Source organism: Chanos chanos, chromosome 2, assembly GCF_902362185.1.
Source record: "Chanos chanos chromosome 2, fChaCha1.1, whole genome shotgun sequence".
Taxonomy (NCBI): domain Eukaryota; kingdom Metazoa; phylum Chordata; class Actinopteri; order Gonorynchiformes; family Chanidae; genus Chanos; species Chanos chanos.
In genome coordinates, this window is record NC_044496.1 from 35,235,273 (window position 1) to 35,254,304 (window position 19,032).

At 41.8% G+C, this 19,032-nt stretch overlaps 1 protein-coding gene across 1 annotated transcript in view; it reads left to right on the top strand.

Annotated features, from left to right (window-relative positions):
* The window catches only part of wwox (WW domain containing oxidoreductase), a 178,705-nt gene that overhangs the window by 26,263 nt on the left and 133,410 nt on the right, over nt 1–19,032 (top strand). The window lies entirely within an intron of this gene.

The following is a 19,032-nucleotide window of genomic DNA, read 5'->3' on the forward strand; positions in this document are numbered from 1 at the left end:
TGTGTGTTCACTCAGAATCCAGCGTTAGCTGCGCGGTGCCTCGGTTGACCCCCGCTAACCAGGACTCAGGGACACATCTGATTAGCTGTTGTTTTGGGTTGTTTTATGATGACCTGACCTTGTGACCTCTAACCCGTTATTTTTTGGGGGTGTTTTTCTGTGCAGTTCTCATGCAACTTGCTCTGACCTTGCATGTTTTGAGTGGACCTGTTACTGTGAGGCACTCAGCCCTGCCACCTATCTCTGAAACAAAGCAGCAGTAGTCTCCCTCACCTTTTGGCATGTGCCAAAGTCTTCACTGAGCATGTGTGCGAGAGTGTATGCGTGTGTGTGTGTGTGTGTGTGTGAGTGTGTGTGTCTATGTGTGTGTTTGCGTGTGTTTATGCATGTGTATATGGGTATATGTGTGCACGTATCTGTGAGTTTGTGCACGTGCGTTCGTGCATGTCTATGTGTGTCCGCGTGTTTGAGAGTGTGTGTTTTGTCTCTTTAATTTGGTTCAGGTGTGTGATGGATGGTTGGTGTTTCCTCTCTGTTGGGGTGCTTTGTGCTGTACAGGATTCACTGAGATCATTACATATTCATGGCTTGGGCTGTGTTACACGGAGTGGCCCTGCTTCCTTTTAGTCTGCAGGCCTTGCTAAACACTCAGCAAATGAAATTGTCTCTTAGAAACTGTCTGTCCAGAGAAAGCCCTGCTGAATGACTGGATTCTACTCCTTTTATTCAACTCCTTTATTCACCTTCTTTTATTCAACTTTTTTTTCAGAGTCTGATGTTGTTTTCATTCTTTTAATGGCTGCATTATTCAGGTCTAAAACTTTTCTATTTTTTAAATTAGAGTAGAATGATATAACCATCTGTTGTGCGCATTTCTAACTACTTTTATACATATTCCTTGTGTTGTGTGTATTTTGTAAATTGGCTTTTTTGCTGCCCTCGGTACTGCTTCATATTAGTACAGACAGCATGTGAATGGAGATTTCATATGAAAGCAAAAGCACAAACACACACACACACACACACACACACACTCCAAATCCCTAGTCCCTCTCAGTCAAGCGTGAACGCAGTCTTCTGATTGGCAGAGAGCAGTTTTACAGTAATTTGTACGAGTGTTTGTATATATGTATGCATGCATGTATATATGTGTGTATTTGTGTACATATTTATTTCAGTTAATATGTCACATGACACAGCTATCTGTGATCACTTTTCTTTTATGTAGTTTTGATACTCCTCAGTCTGAACATTTTGACTTCAGCCCAGCTCTGCCAAACAGTAAAAGTGATTATCAAACCCTCGGACAACTGAACCAACAGGTTCCACTGCTGGGCCAGAACATTCTGTAGGAATGGATTACAAAACCCTGCCCTAAATCAATGGAATATTTCTGTTTGGCAGGATCTGTAAACGTGGGTTTGGATGGAGGAATTGGGTAGGCACACTCTCTCTCTCTCTCTCTCTCTCTCTCTCTGTCTCTCTCTCTCTCTCTCTCTCTGTCTCTGTCTCTCTCTGTGCCGGCAGGTTGTAAAGAGGATGTGTGTATTTGAGGCAGGAGATGTAGAGCGGATAGATTGCCCCCTCAGCCCTGCGTGTCTCTTTATTGGCTGCGGTAATTGACATATCCGTGTCATTTATAATCATCTGCACGTTGCTCTAAAGTTAATTGCCTCCTCCCCTCATTTGCATAGACCTCACCTCTGAAGGGCATAGCTTCCCATTAATACTGTGTCATGATGAATTCTCAGAAAGAAAGCCCAACATATTGATTAATGACAGCTGGCATCTGAGGAAACATTGGTCTGGGTCTTTAGAGGCAGAGTAAACGCAGCTGTGAGGCGTGATGGATGGGGAAGGGTGGGGCAGGGGTGATGGGGGGGGGGCTTGTGGACTGACACGGTTGTTGTGGCAGGGGGTTGTAGGGTGGTGAAAGGTTGGTGCACGGGGTCTTACAGAGGTGCATCGAGGAGTTCAAAGGAGGTCTGGAGGTATTTGGTTGGGGAGCCCTGTAATGGCTAAATGAAGGGCACATTTATAAGGTTGGGGAGTTTAGGTGGAGGTGTGTTGGTATGGGAGTTGTAAGGTGTTATAAAGTTAAGGGGGGTATATGATGTCATAGAGTTAGGGTAAGGGTAGGATTATACAGTGTTATATGGTTGGGGTGGGAGAACTCAGAAATGTGTTTTTTAACCGAACAAACGTAACAAACGAAACCAATTACCCAGAGCCTCTCATTGCGGGTTCCCTTAAAGACAGTGGCATGCAGCCCAGAATAGTACTTCATTAATCCTTACGCCCAGGGCTGCCCCCGAAAACCCGCTCCAATCCATTCAGTGCAAATGGAGACAGGAGCTGCAGACTCAAATCATCCTAACTGGTGTGATGGCAGAGATGGATGACGGTGGTAAAGAGGCCTGCTCTGGTAGGTGAGCAGCATTACAATGTGCACACTGCAAAAATATTATGGCTTAAGGTTAATGTCAATGAAGCCTGAGAGTGAGCCGACTGAAATGTTAGGGATGAAATATGGTATTGACCAGAATACGCAGACATGCTCAACATAATATCTTCATAAAATACTGTCAGGTAGACAGAACAGGGACGACCCTACCACAGAAGAGTGTTCCCTCCTCTTAAACATACTTTAACACTGAAGAGTCCCGTACTTAAACATACTTTAACACTGAAGAGCCCCGTACTTAAACATACTTTAACACTGAAGAGTCCCGTACTTAAACATACTTTAACACTGAAGAGTCCCGTACTTAAACATACTTTAACACTGAAGAGTCCTGTTCTTAAACATGCTTTAACACTGAAGAGTCCTGTACTTAAACATACTTTAACACTGAAGAGTCCTGTTCTTAAACATGCTTTAACACTGAAGAGTCCCGTACTTAAACATACTTTAACACTGAAGAGTCCTGTTCTTAAACATGCTTTAACACTGAAGAGTCCTGTACTTAAACATACTTTAACACTGAAGAGTCCTGTACTTAAACATACTTTAACACTGAAGAGTCCTGTACTTAAACATACTTTAACACTGAAGAGTCCTGTACTTAAATAGACTGTATCACTGGTATTGGTATGCTGTGTCGTTGTGTGTAAGGGTGTGGACATGTGAGTGCGCGTGTGTTTATATGTTGATATGATGTGGTGTGTGTGTGTGTGTGTGTGTGTGTGCGTGTGTGCAAGTTAATAAGTTAATGTGGTGTGTATGTGAGTTAATAAGTTGATGTGATGTGTGTGTGAGTTAATAAATTGATGTGGTGTGTGTATGTGTGTGTGTGTGTGTGCGCGCGCGTGAGTCTGCCTGTGTGTACAGACTGTCATGTTGATGTGATGTGATATGTGAGTGTGGCTGTTAATATGTTAATGCTATGTGTTGTATGTGTGTGCGTGTGCATGCATGGTGTGACCTGGTGTGTGCATGCATGGTGTGACCTGGTGTGTGCGTGTGTGTGTGCGTGTGTGTGTGTGTGTGTGTATTAACATGTTGATGTGATCTGGTGCACGCGAGTGTGTGTCTGACTGTGTGTGTGTGTGTGTGTATGTGTGTGTGTGCACGTGAATGATGAATGTAGTTCATTATCCAGCTTTAGCCTGATCATAACCAAAGAACTGCCGACCTGTCCAGACAGGAAGTTGAGAGACATGGAGTTCCTCTAGTTAATGGTGTCCCACTAGGGTCATAAAGCACTGGCCCAAAATGCACAGTGAGCCTGTGGGGGTGGGGTGTATTCTAATGAAGCAAACATCCCCAAAGTCATTTGAGATATTGGTATGAGCAGGCTGTGGGAAGGGCTGGGGGAATTGTCCGGAGTAGCTCATTTGCAAAACTAAAATATTCCAGCCCAGAGGCGGGAGTCTCCACTTCGTTAAGAGAATAAGAGAACACTAATTTTTGTTGGGGAGGGAATGACCTTTTTTTTAATTTTTGATAAGTGAGAAATTGATAGTAAATTCCTATCTCCTAGCTGTAGCAGCAAAACTTTTTTATATATATATATATTTCCATGTGGAAGGCTTAGGTGAATGTAATGCTAGTGAAAAAAGAGACGAAGAGAGAGAGACATACATTGTGTTTTCACCCGAGGGAAAGAGTTCACTCTGGAGGCCACTGAGCTGAACTGGACTCTGTGTAACACGGCTTTATGTGTAACACGGGTTTTTTTTTAATTTTGTTTTGCAGCTGATATCATCTGGCCTGATGTGATTTAATGATTTGAGGTGATTTTCTCTGAGCTCATTTGGAGCATCTGATCGCGAATTCAGCTGTATCCAGACAGCTCACCCCACACCCTTTACCATTAGCAATGAGGGGTGTACGTTTTATTTCAGAAGATATGGGAACATTTAAGGTGGAGAATTTTCCCTCCAAAAAATGTTTTCCTGATGAACTCTGTCTTAGTTGAAACCGTGGAGTAAAATTAAACTTTAGTTTTATCAAAATTAGTACAACCCTTGGCAACTGAGACTAATGGAGATCTGTTTGTTTAGGTGCACACATTGAGATTTAGTTGATATTCTGTTTTTTTTAGGTGCACACATTGAGATTTAGTTGATATTCTGTTTTTTAGGTGCACACATTGAGATTTAGTTGATATTCTGGTTTTTTAGGTGCACACACTGAGATTTAGTTGATATTCTGTTTTTTTTAGGTGCACACATTGAGATTTAGTTGATATTCTGTTTTTTAGGTGCACACATTGAGATTTAGTTGATATTCTGTTTTTTTTAGGTACACACATTGAAATTTAGTTGATATTTTGTTTTTTTTTAGGTGCACACATTGAGATTTAGTTGATATTCTGTTTGTTTAGGTGCACACATTGAGATTTAGTTGATATTGTTTTTTTTAGGTGCACACATTGAGATTTAGTTGATATTTTGTCTTTTTTTAGGTGTACACATTGAGATTTAGTTGGTATTCTGCTTTTTTTGAGGTGCATACATTGAGATTTAGTTGGTATTCTGTTTTTTTAGGTGCTCACATTGAGATTTAGTTGATATTCTGTTTTATTTAGGTGCACACATTGAGATTTAGTTGATATTCTGGTTTTTTTAGGTGCTCACATTGAGATTTACTTGGTATTCTGTTTTTTTAGTTGCATACATTGAGATTTAGTTGATATTCTGGTTTTTTTTTAGGTGCACACATTCAGATTTAGTTGATATTCTGTTTTTTTTAGGTGCACACATTGAGATTTAGTTGGTATTCTGTTTTTTTTTTTTAGGTGCATACGTTGAGATTTAGTTGGTATTCTGTTTTTTTTTAGGTGCACACATTGAGATTTAGTTGGTATTCTGCTTTTTTTTAGGTGCACACATTGAGATTTAGTTGGTAGTCTGGGGCAGCTTTTAGGTGGATAGCCAGCTAACTACATATTGTCCACAGTCAACTTTCTTGAGTGGTAGAGACCACCAGAGATACACAGTCAAATTAAATTCACTTTCTTAACAGCTAGCTCTATATTATAGAGCACATCAGGGAAAAAAATTGAATTTGTGTTAACAACATGCCAAAATGTCTGTTTTTTTTGTTTTTGCTTTTGTTTTTGTTTTTGTTTGACAACACATATAATGCTATATGATGAGAAAAGAGGAGATTGTATTTTTTTTTAAATTTCTATATGTACACAATAGTTTTTGTTGTGGCCAGTCATAGAAAGTCAGCAGCATCCACCCATGTGGTTGGAAAACGCCACAGAGACTGGAGCATGGGTCCGGTCGGTGGAAATTCGTTTGGCGCGTTCTTCCTCGGCGCCGTTCCCTGCGCAGTCCTCTCCTCCTCTCTCTGCTCCTGTGCAATCCCTCGCTCCGCCGTGGCTGGAGAAAGAGCGGCCCTAACACTCGCCTCATTCATCACTCAGCGTTTGATCCCTCTGTTTTTTAGCACAAAGGGAACCGCAGTGGGTTTTTTTTTTTCCCGCCTCTCTCCTGCCTCTCTTCTCTGATAGGCTGTGGTGGGGCCCGCCAGTGGAATTAATTGCACCCTGTTACTGAAAATCAGCAAGTTTCGCCGTCCGCATGCTGTTCCACCATATGGCTGCCCGCTAGGTGAAGAATTTGATTAATGTTTTGAAGGTTTGACTTTTTTTTTGGTTAATGTCTGATCCTTGCTAATGTAAACCTCTCTCTCCTCTCTTTGCGTTTTGTTTAGATCACTCTGCTGTCCAGCTTTTGGCTGACTGACCGGACAATACATGGCATTTAATTAATAGCTTCATAGTCTCTGTTTCTTTCTTTCTTTCTTTTTTGTGATTTTCATCACTTTTTTCTTGCTGTTATAGTGTTTCATCAAGAATAGCACATTGTTTATTTGCTTTCTAAGGAGTTTGGTGTGAATTTCTGGCATTATTTTTCATGTAATGCATCACTCTATAATCACAGTCATTTTTTCCTTTTCTATCCCTCTCTCTCTGTCTCTCTCTTTCTCTTTGTTGCTCTCTCTCTGTCTCTCTCTGGGGGCCAGTGATCTTTCGCTTCCACTTTTCTCCCCTTTTGTATTTTGTCTCTATACATCACTTTTCTCCTCTTTTATATTTTGTCTCTATACATCCCGTGTGGGTGTCTGTTTTGCACACGTCTACTGTGAGAGATTAGTGAACCCCAGAGAGCTGTTGGCTGTCCTGAGGTAAAATGGCGAGCAGAGCCGTCTAAAGGCTCCGTGTTAACAAGTACATGAACAAAAGAGTAGGCTTTATGTCTGCACCTTAGAGACTGTGAATAATTTCCGCAGAGACAAGGACGACATTTTTCAAGCGTCCACAGGCCTGTTTATAGCGGCAGACAGGGGCTGTTCAGGTGAAGAGAAATATCATATAAATCAGACATGGGCCGGGCCGTGTGTGTGCAGTAATGTTGTGGAGTTTTGTCACAGACAGCTCTTCCACAGTAGGACATGAAGAGTGGCTTTCTCTGGCCTGCAGTAACTAATGACTGAACAGTAAAGGCTCAGAGAGACCTTTTCCTTCAGTGCTTTTCATCCAAAAACACTCTGTCGCAGTGCCCTTGTCATAAATAGAATATATGAATATAAGAATATATGAAATTCAATTTTGGTTCATCTTTTTTGTTTGTTTGTTTTTGTAACTATTCATTGTTTTCTTTAAAATGGTCTTGTCTGTGTGCATTTTGTTTAAATCAGTTATTATTATATTAATTTATTATTATAATTTGAGGCAGCTTTTAATTTGATTTCAGCCTCGTTCCTTTCCTTTAAAAAAAAAAAAAAACCCACACTGTTTTAAACAGCGCTCTGTATCTGATTACTCAAAGAGAAGTAAACATGTTTATTTGTTTATTATCATCATGTTTCTCTGCAATTTGCCCTCCAAAAACAGTATACGAGATAAATCCTTTTTTTTTTTTTAATAAATTCACGATATTCCTCTCCAAATGATTTTGTTCTGATTTGTGGTAAAAACGCATCGATCATTGCTTACTGAGTGAATGACAATGGATATGTAAATTCTCATATGAATCACTCAACCGTTTCACTTAAAATCTCAGCGCCCTCCAACTTTACATGGATAGCTGAAGTTTTCCCATGTTCCCTGTTTCTCTCGGCGAAGAGGTATTTAGGCATCAGATGTCCCCCTTGTTGCTCTCCTGTGTGTGGAGTGCCGTTACCTCTCTGCGTCTCCTCTTGCCTGAGGTGCACGTTGGCCAGTCAGCTCTCATTAAACTGCCTTACTCCTCAGAAGCAGAATAGCACCCCAAAGTGCCTTTGTGGGGGGGAAGAAGAGGGGAATGGCTTCTCCTCTCCCAGCGCACGGCTTCCGGAAGCTTCCTCCGCGCACGGTAAATCTCCCTGATTGTGCTGTGTACCTCCTCGCTGATGGGAGTGTTACCAAGGTGGTCAACTCTCCAAAGAGCCACTCTGAATTGCAAATGGAGGCCATAACTCAGGAGTAATGCAAGACTTAGCATGGATGGCCAGTCATTTCAGTCCATTTAGACCAGATGGAACAGTCACTCAGGAACAGCGAAGGAGAGACAGAGAGGGAGAGAATGAGACAAGAACCTCTTATTGTGTCTGTAAAAAAAGTTTGAAATGGGAAAGAGAGGGAGAGGAAGAGAGGGCTCCGATGCAGAGAGAAAAGGAGAATGAGACAGGAATAGAAAGTGAGTGAGATATGGAGAGAAAAGAGAAGAGACAGGAACAAAAGAGCGGGTGATGTGTCATATATCCGATTAGAGATATAACCGGACTATACAATAAAAATATACTGGCCTTTGCAAAGTAGAGTGATGTTAGGTTCAGGAATAATTGGATGAAAGTCTGTAAAACTGTAAAGTGAAAATGATCAAGATCACAGCAGAGTTAGGGGAAAAAAAACAAAAAACAAACCCCCCCCCCCCCCCCCCCCCCCCACAAAGCCTGTGAGCTCTGCTGCACACTAGCACAGTGTCTGTGACCTCAAAGTGACCAGTGTGAGTGCTTTCTCTGGAAAAGAAGGAAAAGTCAGCAGAAAGAGCTATTTACTAATGACTGAGAAGCCAACATGTTAACGTTTGTTTGAAAGACATTTGAAGGTTTGATGACTTTTGGCGTGGTGAGGCCTAGCAAACGAAATGTTAAAAAAAGAGTGCGGAAAGCATTCACTTCACCTGAAAAGAAAGAGAGGAATTGTTGTCTTTTTTTTTCCCTTTATCAGCGAACAGATGGAGACGTTGCGCTGCCCTTGCTGTTCTCTTTTCTTCATACATGAAATGAAGGAGGGATGAGGTGGAGGAGTGGAGTAATTGTGCTGTGTATGCTGAATAGGTTTTTTTTGTGGATGCAAATTTAAATCCCTCCTATTATTTTAATAATCTGCATTTTACTGCTTTCTCATGGATCATTTGTTTGCAAACCAGGTTATTTGGAGAGGAGGCTCATGGGTAATTTCATGCTTTGAAGCATTTATACCTATAACTTAATGAGGAAAACTGGTGCCCATTTCCAGTAATGCAGGATGAGGAGCTGAACTCTGCGTTCCTCCGTTAAGCCTGTTTGTTTTTCCAACGCCTTGTCTTCCCCTTCTATCCCTGTCCTGAGTGTAGGAATCACATGTTCTCTGAGCAGAGAAAGTTTTCTCCTTTTTATTTGTTTTTCAAGAATGTTTTTTCACTGATGTCTTTATTTTGGAGTTCTAATCTTTTAATATTAAATCATTATCCATTCAGAAAAAAAACAAACAATCAAACAAGAAAACAAAGCACAAATAATGTCACATTGGACATTTGAGTCTCTCTTGTTTTCAGTGTATCTGGTCATTTTCTGTCAAATTCAGTGAAACAAATTAATCATCTCTGCGACGAGTTGCCCTCTCCTCTCCTCTCCTCTCCTCTCCTCTCCTCTCCTCTCCTCTCCTCTCCTCTCCTCTCCTCTCCTCTCCTCTCCTCTCCTCTCCTCTCCTCTCCTCTCCAGTCTAAATGTGGCAGGCCAGAGCGTCAGTGCGGGTTGTAGGATAAACTGAGTTAGGCTGGGAGCTGATGTGGTTAGTCCAGAGACGGAAGCACTGATGAACTTTGCAGTCATCCTGATTGTCCTGAGAGACTCCGCAGACCGCCTGTAATGTCGTTACAGCTGGAGTGGAGATAAGTTAGATTAAAGTAGTCTATGTCACCAGGTCCAATGTCGTTGTCTCTTTCTCTCCCTCTCCCCTTCTCTCTTTACATCCTCTCCTTTCTTGACTCCCGTCGAAGGACTTCTCTCCTGCCAAATTCAATTAGGCTGCATGAATTAAAGCAATAACACAATTTGTTTACAAGCCGTCATTTGTTTCTCCTGTCAGGTGACGTTTGGCTCGCAGTCTGTGAATTCCTCACCTTTCACCCTGTCATGGTTCAGGTGTAAAGTGTATTACATTGTTCCGTGAACTCTGTGATTAGATGGGGAGTGATGGTATTAAACATGCATGATGGGAGTGCATGCATGTTTTACACGCTTGACTGTGTGTTCACAAACTCATTATTGCTTTCCTCTGGTTTGTGTGCTACAGAAATATCAAAAATTGGCGTGTTGCATGAAACACACACCCACACACACACGCGCGCGCGCACACACACTCACTCACACACACACTCACACACACACACACACATACACGCACATGGAAAATGAAGCAGAGAAAGTTGAGAGCATTAAGCCTTTTCTGTTTGCACTAATATCGAACTTGGTTTATCGCTTCATCACTTAAATTACTGAAATATCATTCTCTTTCCTTTTACTTTAGTTTTGGTGTTGTTTTTTGATTTAAAATGTACGGAGAACATAACTAGCCCTTGTAGAAATTTGGGATCATTTAAGGAGGAGAATATAGTATAGAAATGTGAAGCATGATTGTGATAATTATCAGTCTTTTTAATTTTTCCCCAAAAAAGGTGTATTTTACAACACTGAGTGGGGCTCACGCATCAGAATGGGTTTCTAATGAAACCAGAGAGAGAGAGAGAGAGAGAGAGAGAGAGAGAGAGAGAGAGAGAGAAAGAAAGAAACTGTCCTCACCAGGATTCTTTTATCGGATCCATTCACTCCTCCAGCCCAGACTGGAACGTGTACTCCTCTCTTATCCCGTCCGTTCATTTTGAACTATCCCTCCACTTTTCTCCATTCAAGCAGAATTCCCTCACCACGTTTCCCTTCTCCCTCTCTCTCCCTCTCATTATTCCGACACACTCTCTTAACTCTGACCTTGACAACAAAACGCGACAGGCACATTTAGATTTTTTTTATTATTATTAAATGTAAGACATTCTTCATGCAAAAAAATAATTAATAACTATTGATATATAAGAATGTAAAATAAGATCTTATTTAACTGAACAGAACCAGTTCATTCTTTTGTGCAGATCGGTGTCATGATGGACTGTTTCAGACTATTTCTGAAAACACACCCTTTATTTTATTAGTTTATATATTAAAGTGGATCTCCCTTAGAACATTGCAATTGCTTAAAACTGTTGAAAAAAGAATAACCATAGAAAGAAAGATATGAAACGGTAAGAAATTAATATAGGGCAAACTGTGGAAGGTCTTTTTTTATCACTATTAAAAGAACTCGCCAAACAATAAACATTCTTAAAGAAAAGGGGGGGGGGCAGAAAAAAATAATTGTGTTAGAGGGAAAAAAAACATTAAGAAAAAGAGAAGAATGAAATAGTTCATTAGAGGACTGTGTGAAAGATCAAAGGCGTCTTTTCTCTGTAATAGTGCTAGTTCTCTGATTGGCTCACTGCAGATTGCAGCTGCCTCTGTTAGAGCTGTGATACATGTGTCTCTCTTTTAATTGAATATGAAGCCAAAGAAAACCGCAGGTACAATGTCTTTTTTTTTCTCTTTTCGGTATGTTTCCAGGCCTGAAGTCATGTACATCATAGAACACCTAAATTGTAGAGATAAACATTATGACTTTTTTTTTTAGTTAGTTTTGAACAAAGAAGAAACGAAAAGGAAATGTTTCTTAGAAATGACAGGATTTGCTGACATTAAAAACAAGTCCTGTTGAAGTTTAGCATAAAATAAAACTTCTGTTTTGTTGACGTTGTACAGATTGAAGCGAGACTTCACATGTACTTGCTTGGTGCAGTGACTTGCGGAAAAGTCTTGCAGGATTGCAGAATGCAGGTGGTGTAAATGTGTAATTGGCAGTGCTTATATGTGGGTATGATATATTAGAGAGAAGTAAGTTTTTGCATTAAAATGGGGTTGTTAGAATATGGGGGAAGAAAACATGTTTGTAAATTTTTTGCCCACTGTGCATATCTGTGGGAATGGAGAGGGAAATGCGGACTAAATCTCTCAATATCTCCCACGATAAACATGCATTACTTCACTGTACATCACTTTCTGATGCAAATATTATTTCCCCCAGTAGTGTTATTGTGAAACAGAGAGAGAGAGAGAGAGAGAGAGAGAGAGAGAGAGAGAGAGAGAGAGTGTCTGGAGGGGATCTCCAACGGATACGGGTGGTCTCTTGGAGAGAGAGGAGAGAGAGAGAGAGAGAAATTATACACACAGATACTCGTTCTTAAGTCCTTGTATAGCTGAGTAGTCTGGTTCCTCTCTTTATGGGTTCTGTGCTCCGATCCTTTCCCTGCACTGTTCCGTCTGCAGTCTCTGCAAACGCTCTGTACTTCTCTTTAAACCCACCGTGTTCAGGGGACAGAGGGGTAGTGTTTAGTTTGACTGGACACTCCAGCCCAATCCACATACAAATTACATCAGTCATTTACATGTAGCTGTTCTCTTTACAACCTGAGTGCATATGGAAACATGTCACTAGACTCAATTTCTGTTTTTCAAATTATATCCTAGTGTATGTCTTGAGTGTGTGTGTGTGTCTGTTAGTGTCTGTTTCCTGTTGTTTCTATTCAGGTTCAGTCACATTTTGGTCCCATACACTGGTCAAATCCTTTACTGTGGGAAACATCTTAGGTAAACATTGCTGACAAGTGGACAAGTGGATTTTTTATTATCATATTAAAGCAGATTTGAGTACTCTCTCTGTCTCTCTTTTTCTCTCTTTCTCTCTCTCTCTCTCACACACACACACACACACACACACGCACACACACACACACTGTGTAATCTTTTTTTTTTCATATGTCTGTCCCCCTGAAATTCAGATTGATGAAAGATTTGGTAATTAGTTTCAGATAATCACTGATAAGGACTGATGCATGTTTACCAGCAGGGTTCTAAATGTCTGATATCATGTTCATTTTATTACAGCCTCGTCCCCCTGAAGTCTTTCACAGGCTCCTCTGTCACACACTCGCTCTCCGCTCTCTTTAGCTGTAAAATCACTCGAAGGCCCTCTCTCTCCTCCGGCACATCTCGCTGTTCTTGATTTGTAACCTGATTTCAGAAGAGGGAAAACCTGTAGATTATCCAGCTTTCATTAGGGAGGGAGCAAAGCCAGCCCATGTCAGAGAAAGAAGAAATCAATTTAATATAGACTTAACTTGAGGAAATTGCATATTCTCCCTGTATGTGCTGAACAGGCACTTTCTCTGCTACTCAGGAGACATCTGACTCTTTATTAATTGCACTGTGTGTGTGTGTATGTGTGTGTGTGTGTGTGTGTGCGTGTGCGTGCATGCGTGCGTGTGTGTATGTGCGCGTGTGCGCGCATGCGTGTGTGTGTATGTGTATGTGTGTGGGACTGTATGTGTGGGCGTGTTTGTATGTGTGTGTGGGGGGGGGTGTCTATATACATGTGTGTTTCTGCCTGACTATGTGTGTGTATGAACATGTGCGTGCTTGGTTGTGTATGTGCATGTGTTTGTATGTATTTGAAAGTGGAAGGATTTCTACCCATCATCATGAGTTCTGATTCTTTTATTTTTCTATTGTAGGTATATCAGAAAAAGAGAGAAAGGGAGAAATGAAAGACGAAAAAGACAAAAGAGGGAGCAAGCAGAAGCGAAGCCAAAAAGAGAGAGAGAGAGAGAGAGAGAGAGAGGGGAAAGAGAGAATAGGAGAAATAGAAGAGAAGAGAGCATAAGCGTGTTAGGCCAGTAAGAGAGAGAGAGAGAGAGAGAGAGAGAGAGAGAGAGAGTGTAATTAGGCACTTCCACAGGGCTTGAATAGAGGAGCAGCCAGGTGGAGAGGAGTTTGGTGGGTATTTATGAACAAATGTCAGAAGTGTGACAGAATGATGAATGAACTGTGCGTGCTGGCCATTTTTCTCTCTCTCTTTCCCTCTTCTTTTAAAAATATATGATAAAATACACTCTTAAAAGTTGATGACCAATTTTGTGTGGTCTGGTCAAGGCAAGGTCACTGAAATTTCCTGTCGTTTCTTTTTCTTTAAAAAAAAAAGAAAAAAAAAGACTTGCAGTCCTCAAAGGCAAATAATGATCTTGCAGGTGAGATGAGATGGTCAAAGTCATTTCTCTAATTGCGTTTTATAAGGTGCCCTTTTCAGATCAGGACTTCCAGCTGTATGCGCTTTCTCTCTCTCTCTCTCTCTCTCTCTCTCTCTCTCTCTCTCTCTCTCGCGCTCTCTCTCGCTCTCTCTCTCTCAAACACACACAAACAAAGCCTGGTATATTTGCACTTCTGTGTTTTAACGCTTTAAAATGTCCTTTAGTGTTTTGTACATGAATATTGTTCCTTACTTGTTTATGAAGTATTTATATATGCTCTCTTTTAATGGGTATTGACTGAATGTCTTTCTCCACTTCAATGAATTTCAAATCTTGAATTTGACAAAATTTATTTACACATTTTTTAAATTTTCTTGTAAGAGACATAGACAGAAAAGAGAGATAGAGAGAGAGAGAGAGAGAGAGAGAGAGAGAGAGAGAAAGAGACAGAGAGAGAGAGAGGGAGGGAGAGGGAGAAAGAAGATTTAGGAGTAAGAAGACGCTATTGTGGAAAGGGTATGTGTGTACAGTGGAGAGAGAAGAGGACAAGGAGGACAGCCTGAGCAAACCAGAGTGTGTGTGTGTAAGCGTGCATCTGGTGTGTGTGTGTGTGTGTGTGTGTGTGTGTGTGTGTGTGTATGTGTATGTGTTTGCGTGTGCATGCATGTGTGTGTGCGAGCAGGTATGCGCGTGTGTGTGTGTGTGTGTGTGTGTGTGTGTATGATAGCCTGCCCGCACCAGCCTGAGTCCCAGCTGAGTGTCTAGGAGTGTGAGACTCAAAGTAGCTCAGGTCTGATTGGGCTGAATGACCACATTTATAATGACATGACCATTACCACTCAATCTGTGGGAGTGAGACGCAGAGCACAGGCTGGGTCTGAAATGATGCAAACACACACACGCATACATGTACGCACACACACACACACACACAGAGCCTCTTCTTTGCCCTGTGTTTTCTTTCTTTCTTTCTTTCTTTCTTTCTTTCTTTCTTTCTTTTCTTTCTTTCTTTCTTTCCGTAAGTCTTTGACCTTTGAGAAAAAGGTCACTTCCATGTATGTGCCAGCTGTTATTTAGAGATCAGAGTTACACACGCACACACACACACCCACACACTCATACACACGGACACACACGGACACTGAGTGAGCAGGGACAGGTCATGCATATGGTGACCTTGTTTGGGAATTTTCTTCCATATTTGCATTGCTTCCCATCTCCATCTTCATTAGATGTTAAACTCTCTCTGTCAGTTCAACACTTTCCATCTCAGCTGACACAACACACTTAGGTTTTATCAATGCAGTCTTACACACACGCTGTGTTTCAATTCATGATCATAATTATCACTTGTAATGGCATAATTTGGCTACAGTTTGGATGTTTTGTGTCTCGTATTTTTATGATTAATGTTCCTTGACTGCAGTGGGTCAATGAACGATGTCATGTGTAAAAATTGGAGTTTGGAAATACGATTTAGGTCCGACTCTGTGGCTCCGTAACTGGCTCCGTTCAGAGTCCAACTCTGGCTGCTCACTCAGCAGTTAGTGCGAAGTTAACCCAATGATACCTCACTTCTCCTCTCCTCTCCTCTCCTCTCCCCTTCTCCTCTCCTCTCTCCTGTCCTTGTGTCGTCAGGCTGATCGTAAAGTTCCTCAATGATTGTATGCCTCTCTCTCTCTCTCTCTCTCTCTCTCTCTCGCGCTCTCTCTCTTTCGTTCTCTCTTTTCAGAAACCTGGCCATCTGTCTAATTGCTCACCCCTGTTGCCGTAATGCTTTTTACATGCCTTTTCCTCCTGTTTCCAGGCAATAAACTTTATTTTCTTCGCAAGACTTCAATCTGCAGAGGAAAGCAGGCGTCTAGCTTCCGTACTCCTTTCTTTTTGGACACTTTCCAGTTTCTGCTGTCCTTCCGTCTCTGTGAGATGTAGTTAGTTCTTCAGTACAGATTCACAGAGGATTGTATTCATTCGTTTTGGTGGCTCAGTTGAGTCATTAAATTGTTTAGATTAAAAAAAAAAATCATATTCAAACAAAAGGATAATCTGCCTCACAGGTGAAGAGAAAACTTATTTGTCAAAATTCACATATGTTGCACATAGATACAGCTTTGTGCAGTGTCTTTTATTCCTCTTGCTAACTGCTCTCATTAATCAAATGTGTTTGATTTGGTAAGGTCTCTCTGTCTGTGTTCTCATCTACCTGCTGATATACACGCGTTCACTTATGTTGTGCAGGTAAACTCTCCACCTGGGGTGAGGTTGTTTTTTTTTTGACAGAGAGAGAGAGAGAGAGAGAGAGAATGAGTGACTGTGGATTTCTCCATTCATTCTGTAATGAGAAATGGTGTCAGGTGAATTCTGTGTGGGATTTGTCTTAGAGTTGGATCACTTCGGGGACTGAGGCGCTGAGATTTGTCGGATTTGATTCTCCTTGGCTTCCTGTCTTGGTCCCGATCCATCAGTCCCACATCCTCTCCTTGATCTGTATGATAAATATGACTGTCCCCCTCACGGGACCATGCAAGCTGGGGAACAGCCCCCAGAGTCTTCAGAGCGTCGCAGTAAAAATAAACCCGTTTGTCGTCTCTCCATCTTACATTTATCAAACTATTTGAGCGCGCTATTTCTGCTGCTCCTGGCTCCTTCAAGCCTAATTTATCTCTCACTAAACAGAACTGTGGCTAAATGCAGAGCAGAGAGGGCTCTGCCTTCTCTCCCCTGCTCCGCACGCCAGAGGAGATCTTTTATTGAACCCAACATTCTTAGAATGTCCTCAGCATTCCATTGCAATGATTCTAAATAGACAGATGCTTGTGGGGTTGCTGAGTGAATTGAAGATGACTTGATACTTTGTTCATTACTGAAGGATGTACGGTAGTTGTCATGGACTTTGTTCCTGTTTTATCCTCACAAGCCTCCACAGCACTGTTACGCCTCTGTTTTCTGTTTTCTTTCACTGATTATAAACTCATACATGTTTTGACACTTATAATTTTGATTTTTAGATTTAGTATTGGATTGGAAAATTCTCAGAAATACATATTTTCATAGTAGTAAAATACATATCACAAAATAGTGATAAGATACAAAATGCGTGTGTGCGTGAGTGTTTGAGTGTAATAAATAGGTTAAGAAAAAGAGCTCTTTTCAAAAGCTGGCCAAGAATTTACGTGATTGTTTAGTAGAGATCAGACCCTGTTGTTAGCAGTGCAGACTCGAGATAGGAGAGAATGACTGTCCAAAACAGATATCAGGAAGAATAACAGAGAGAAAGAGAGAGAGGGGGGGGGGGGGGGGGGGGGGTAGCAGAACATGTTCAGACAGGTAATGTGAGGTGACACCATTCCCAAAGGCAGGAATGGGACTCTGCAAAGATGAAAAAAGGCTGATATTCCCATTCCCAGATGGACATGCAGAGAGAGAGAGAGAGAGAGAGGGTGGTGGGGAGGGGGAGAGAGGCGGGGAGGGGGAGAGAGGCGGGGAGGGAGGGAGGGAGGGAGGGAGGGGGATTCCAGAGGAAGCATCCCTCTCTCCTCTGCGTGAAGAACGAGTGCCTCTTGGCCCATTTGTCTGCTCTCTGCTCCCTCGCGCTTCACGCTCCCTGAGACACGGCTAACGCCAGACACCCCTCATGTGCCTGCGTGTCATATGGAAATGTTCCATTGCCTTTTTTCAAATGATTTAGCTTTTTTTCGGAGGGGGGCCAGGGGGACAGGGAGGTTGACAAGGTCCCTATCACACTTGGCTGGAATGGATGAATTGTGTTTAGGCAGACTGGGTAATCTGTCTCTGACAGGGGACTGTGTTACAGAAAGAGCAGAGAAGCTGCCTCCTCTTCTCCTGTTGATTACAGGGCCCGTGCATGCGTGTACAGGTGAGACAGCCCATTGGCTTAGAGTGATGTTAATCACCAGCGTTAATGGATAGTGGTGAACTCTGAATGTTAGCGGAGAGGAAACAAGAGCTGCGGGAGGAAAAGTGCTCATCATCCTCCATGGTTAGTCATTTAGGAACCAACTGTAAGAGTCTGGTAAGGAAAAGGAAAGGGATGTGGAGGTGGTTATGTGAACTGTGCTCTGCACTACAGTAAAATACTGTATAAAAACACAGAGGGCCACTGTGTGTGTGTGTGTGTGTGTGTGTGTGTGTGTTGTGCTCTGTGGATGAACCAAACAGAACAAAACAACCCCCCCCCCCTTTTTCTCTGTGTTGGAATCTAGCTTTTAGAGTTCAGGGACTAAGACTGTAACAGCTCAGTTAAGAATGTGTTTTAAGGCTTGATGAAGTTGGTGCAGAAGAAAAAAAAAATCTCAGTTTTAATCGAAAGCACCGTTCTGGCCAGTCGTTTAGTCATTTATCTTCACGCGTTTTCTCATTGTCGTGAAGCATATGTCGTCTCGTGTGCCATAGTATTAACGTAAAAGAACCTGACAAACATGACCAACGGAGCTTAACTTGTGCAAAGGCGCCACACAGCAGCAAAGCATTCGCACAGAACATCCAACCTATTATTCTAGCAGTAATCAATCTAACAGTACAATGATCTTTTTCCTCTTGTCACGCTCACGCAAGACATGGCCTCAGGCAGGAATTATTAGAGACTCCATTAATCATTCATATTTACAGTAGATTCAATTCATAATTCATAGAGAATCTATAACACGTTCATTCTGCTTCCGTATCTGCCCCCCCCCCCCCCACCCGCTTCCATTCCCCTGTGAAAACACTCACGCTGTTTCTTTTTTTCTTTCTTTCTTTCTTTCTTTCTTTCTTTCTTTCTTTCTTTCTTTCTTTCTTTCTTTCTCTCTCTCTCTCTCTCTCTCTTTCTCTAACCATGCATATCATTGCCGTCGTCATGGTTGGAGTCTAATGTCTTCTCCAAGATGGGCAGAAAGGGCTTTGTGTGAAACTGAAGCGACTCTTTGGCTCTCGGTCCAACATCAATTAACGTTGTCTCCATAGCTTGTTACAGTCTGCCTCTCTCTCTCACTCTCAGTCTTTCTGTCTCTATCTCTCTTTTCTCGGATAACACTCACTCTCAGGAGTAGCCTGAGCATGCCAATGGAGCCTGCCTGCACATCTCTGTTATCACAATCTCTCTCTCTCTCTCTCTCTCTCTCCGCTGAAGTTCATTTAGCCAAATTGCACTGATTAGATGGA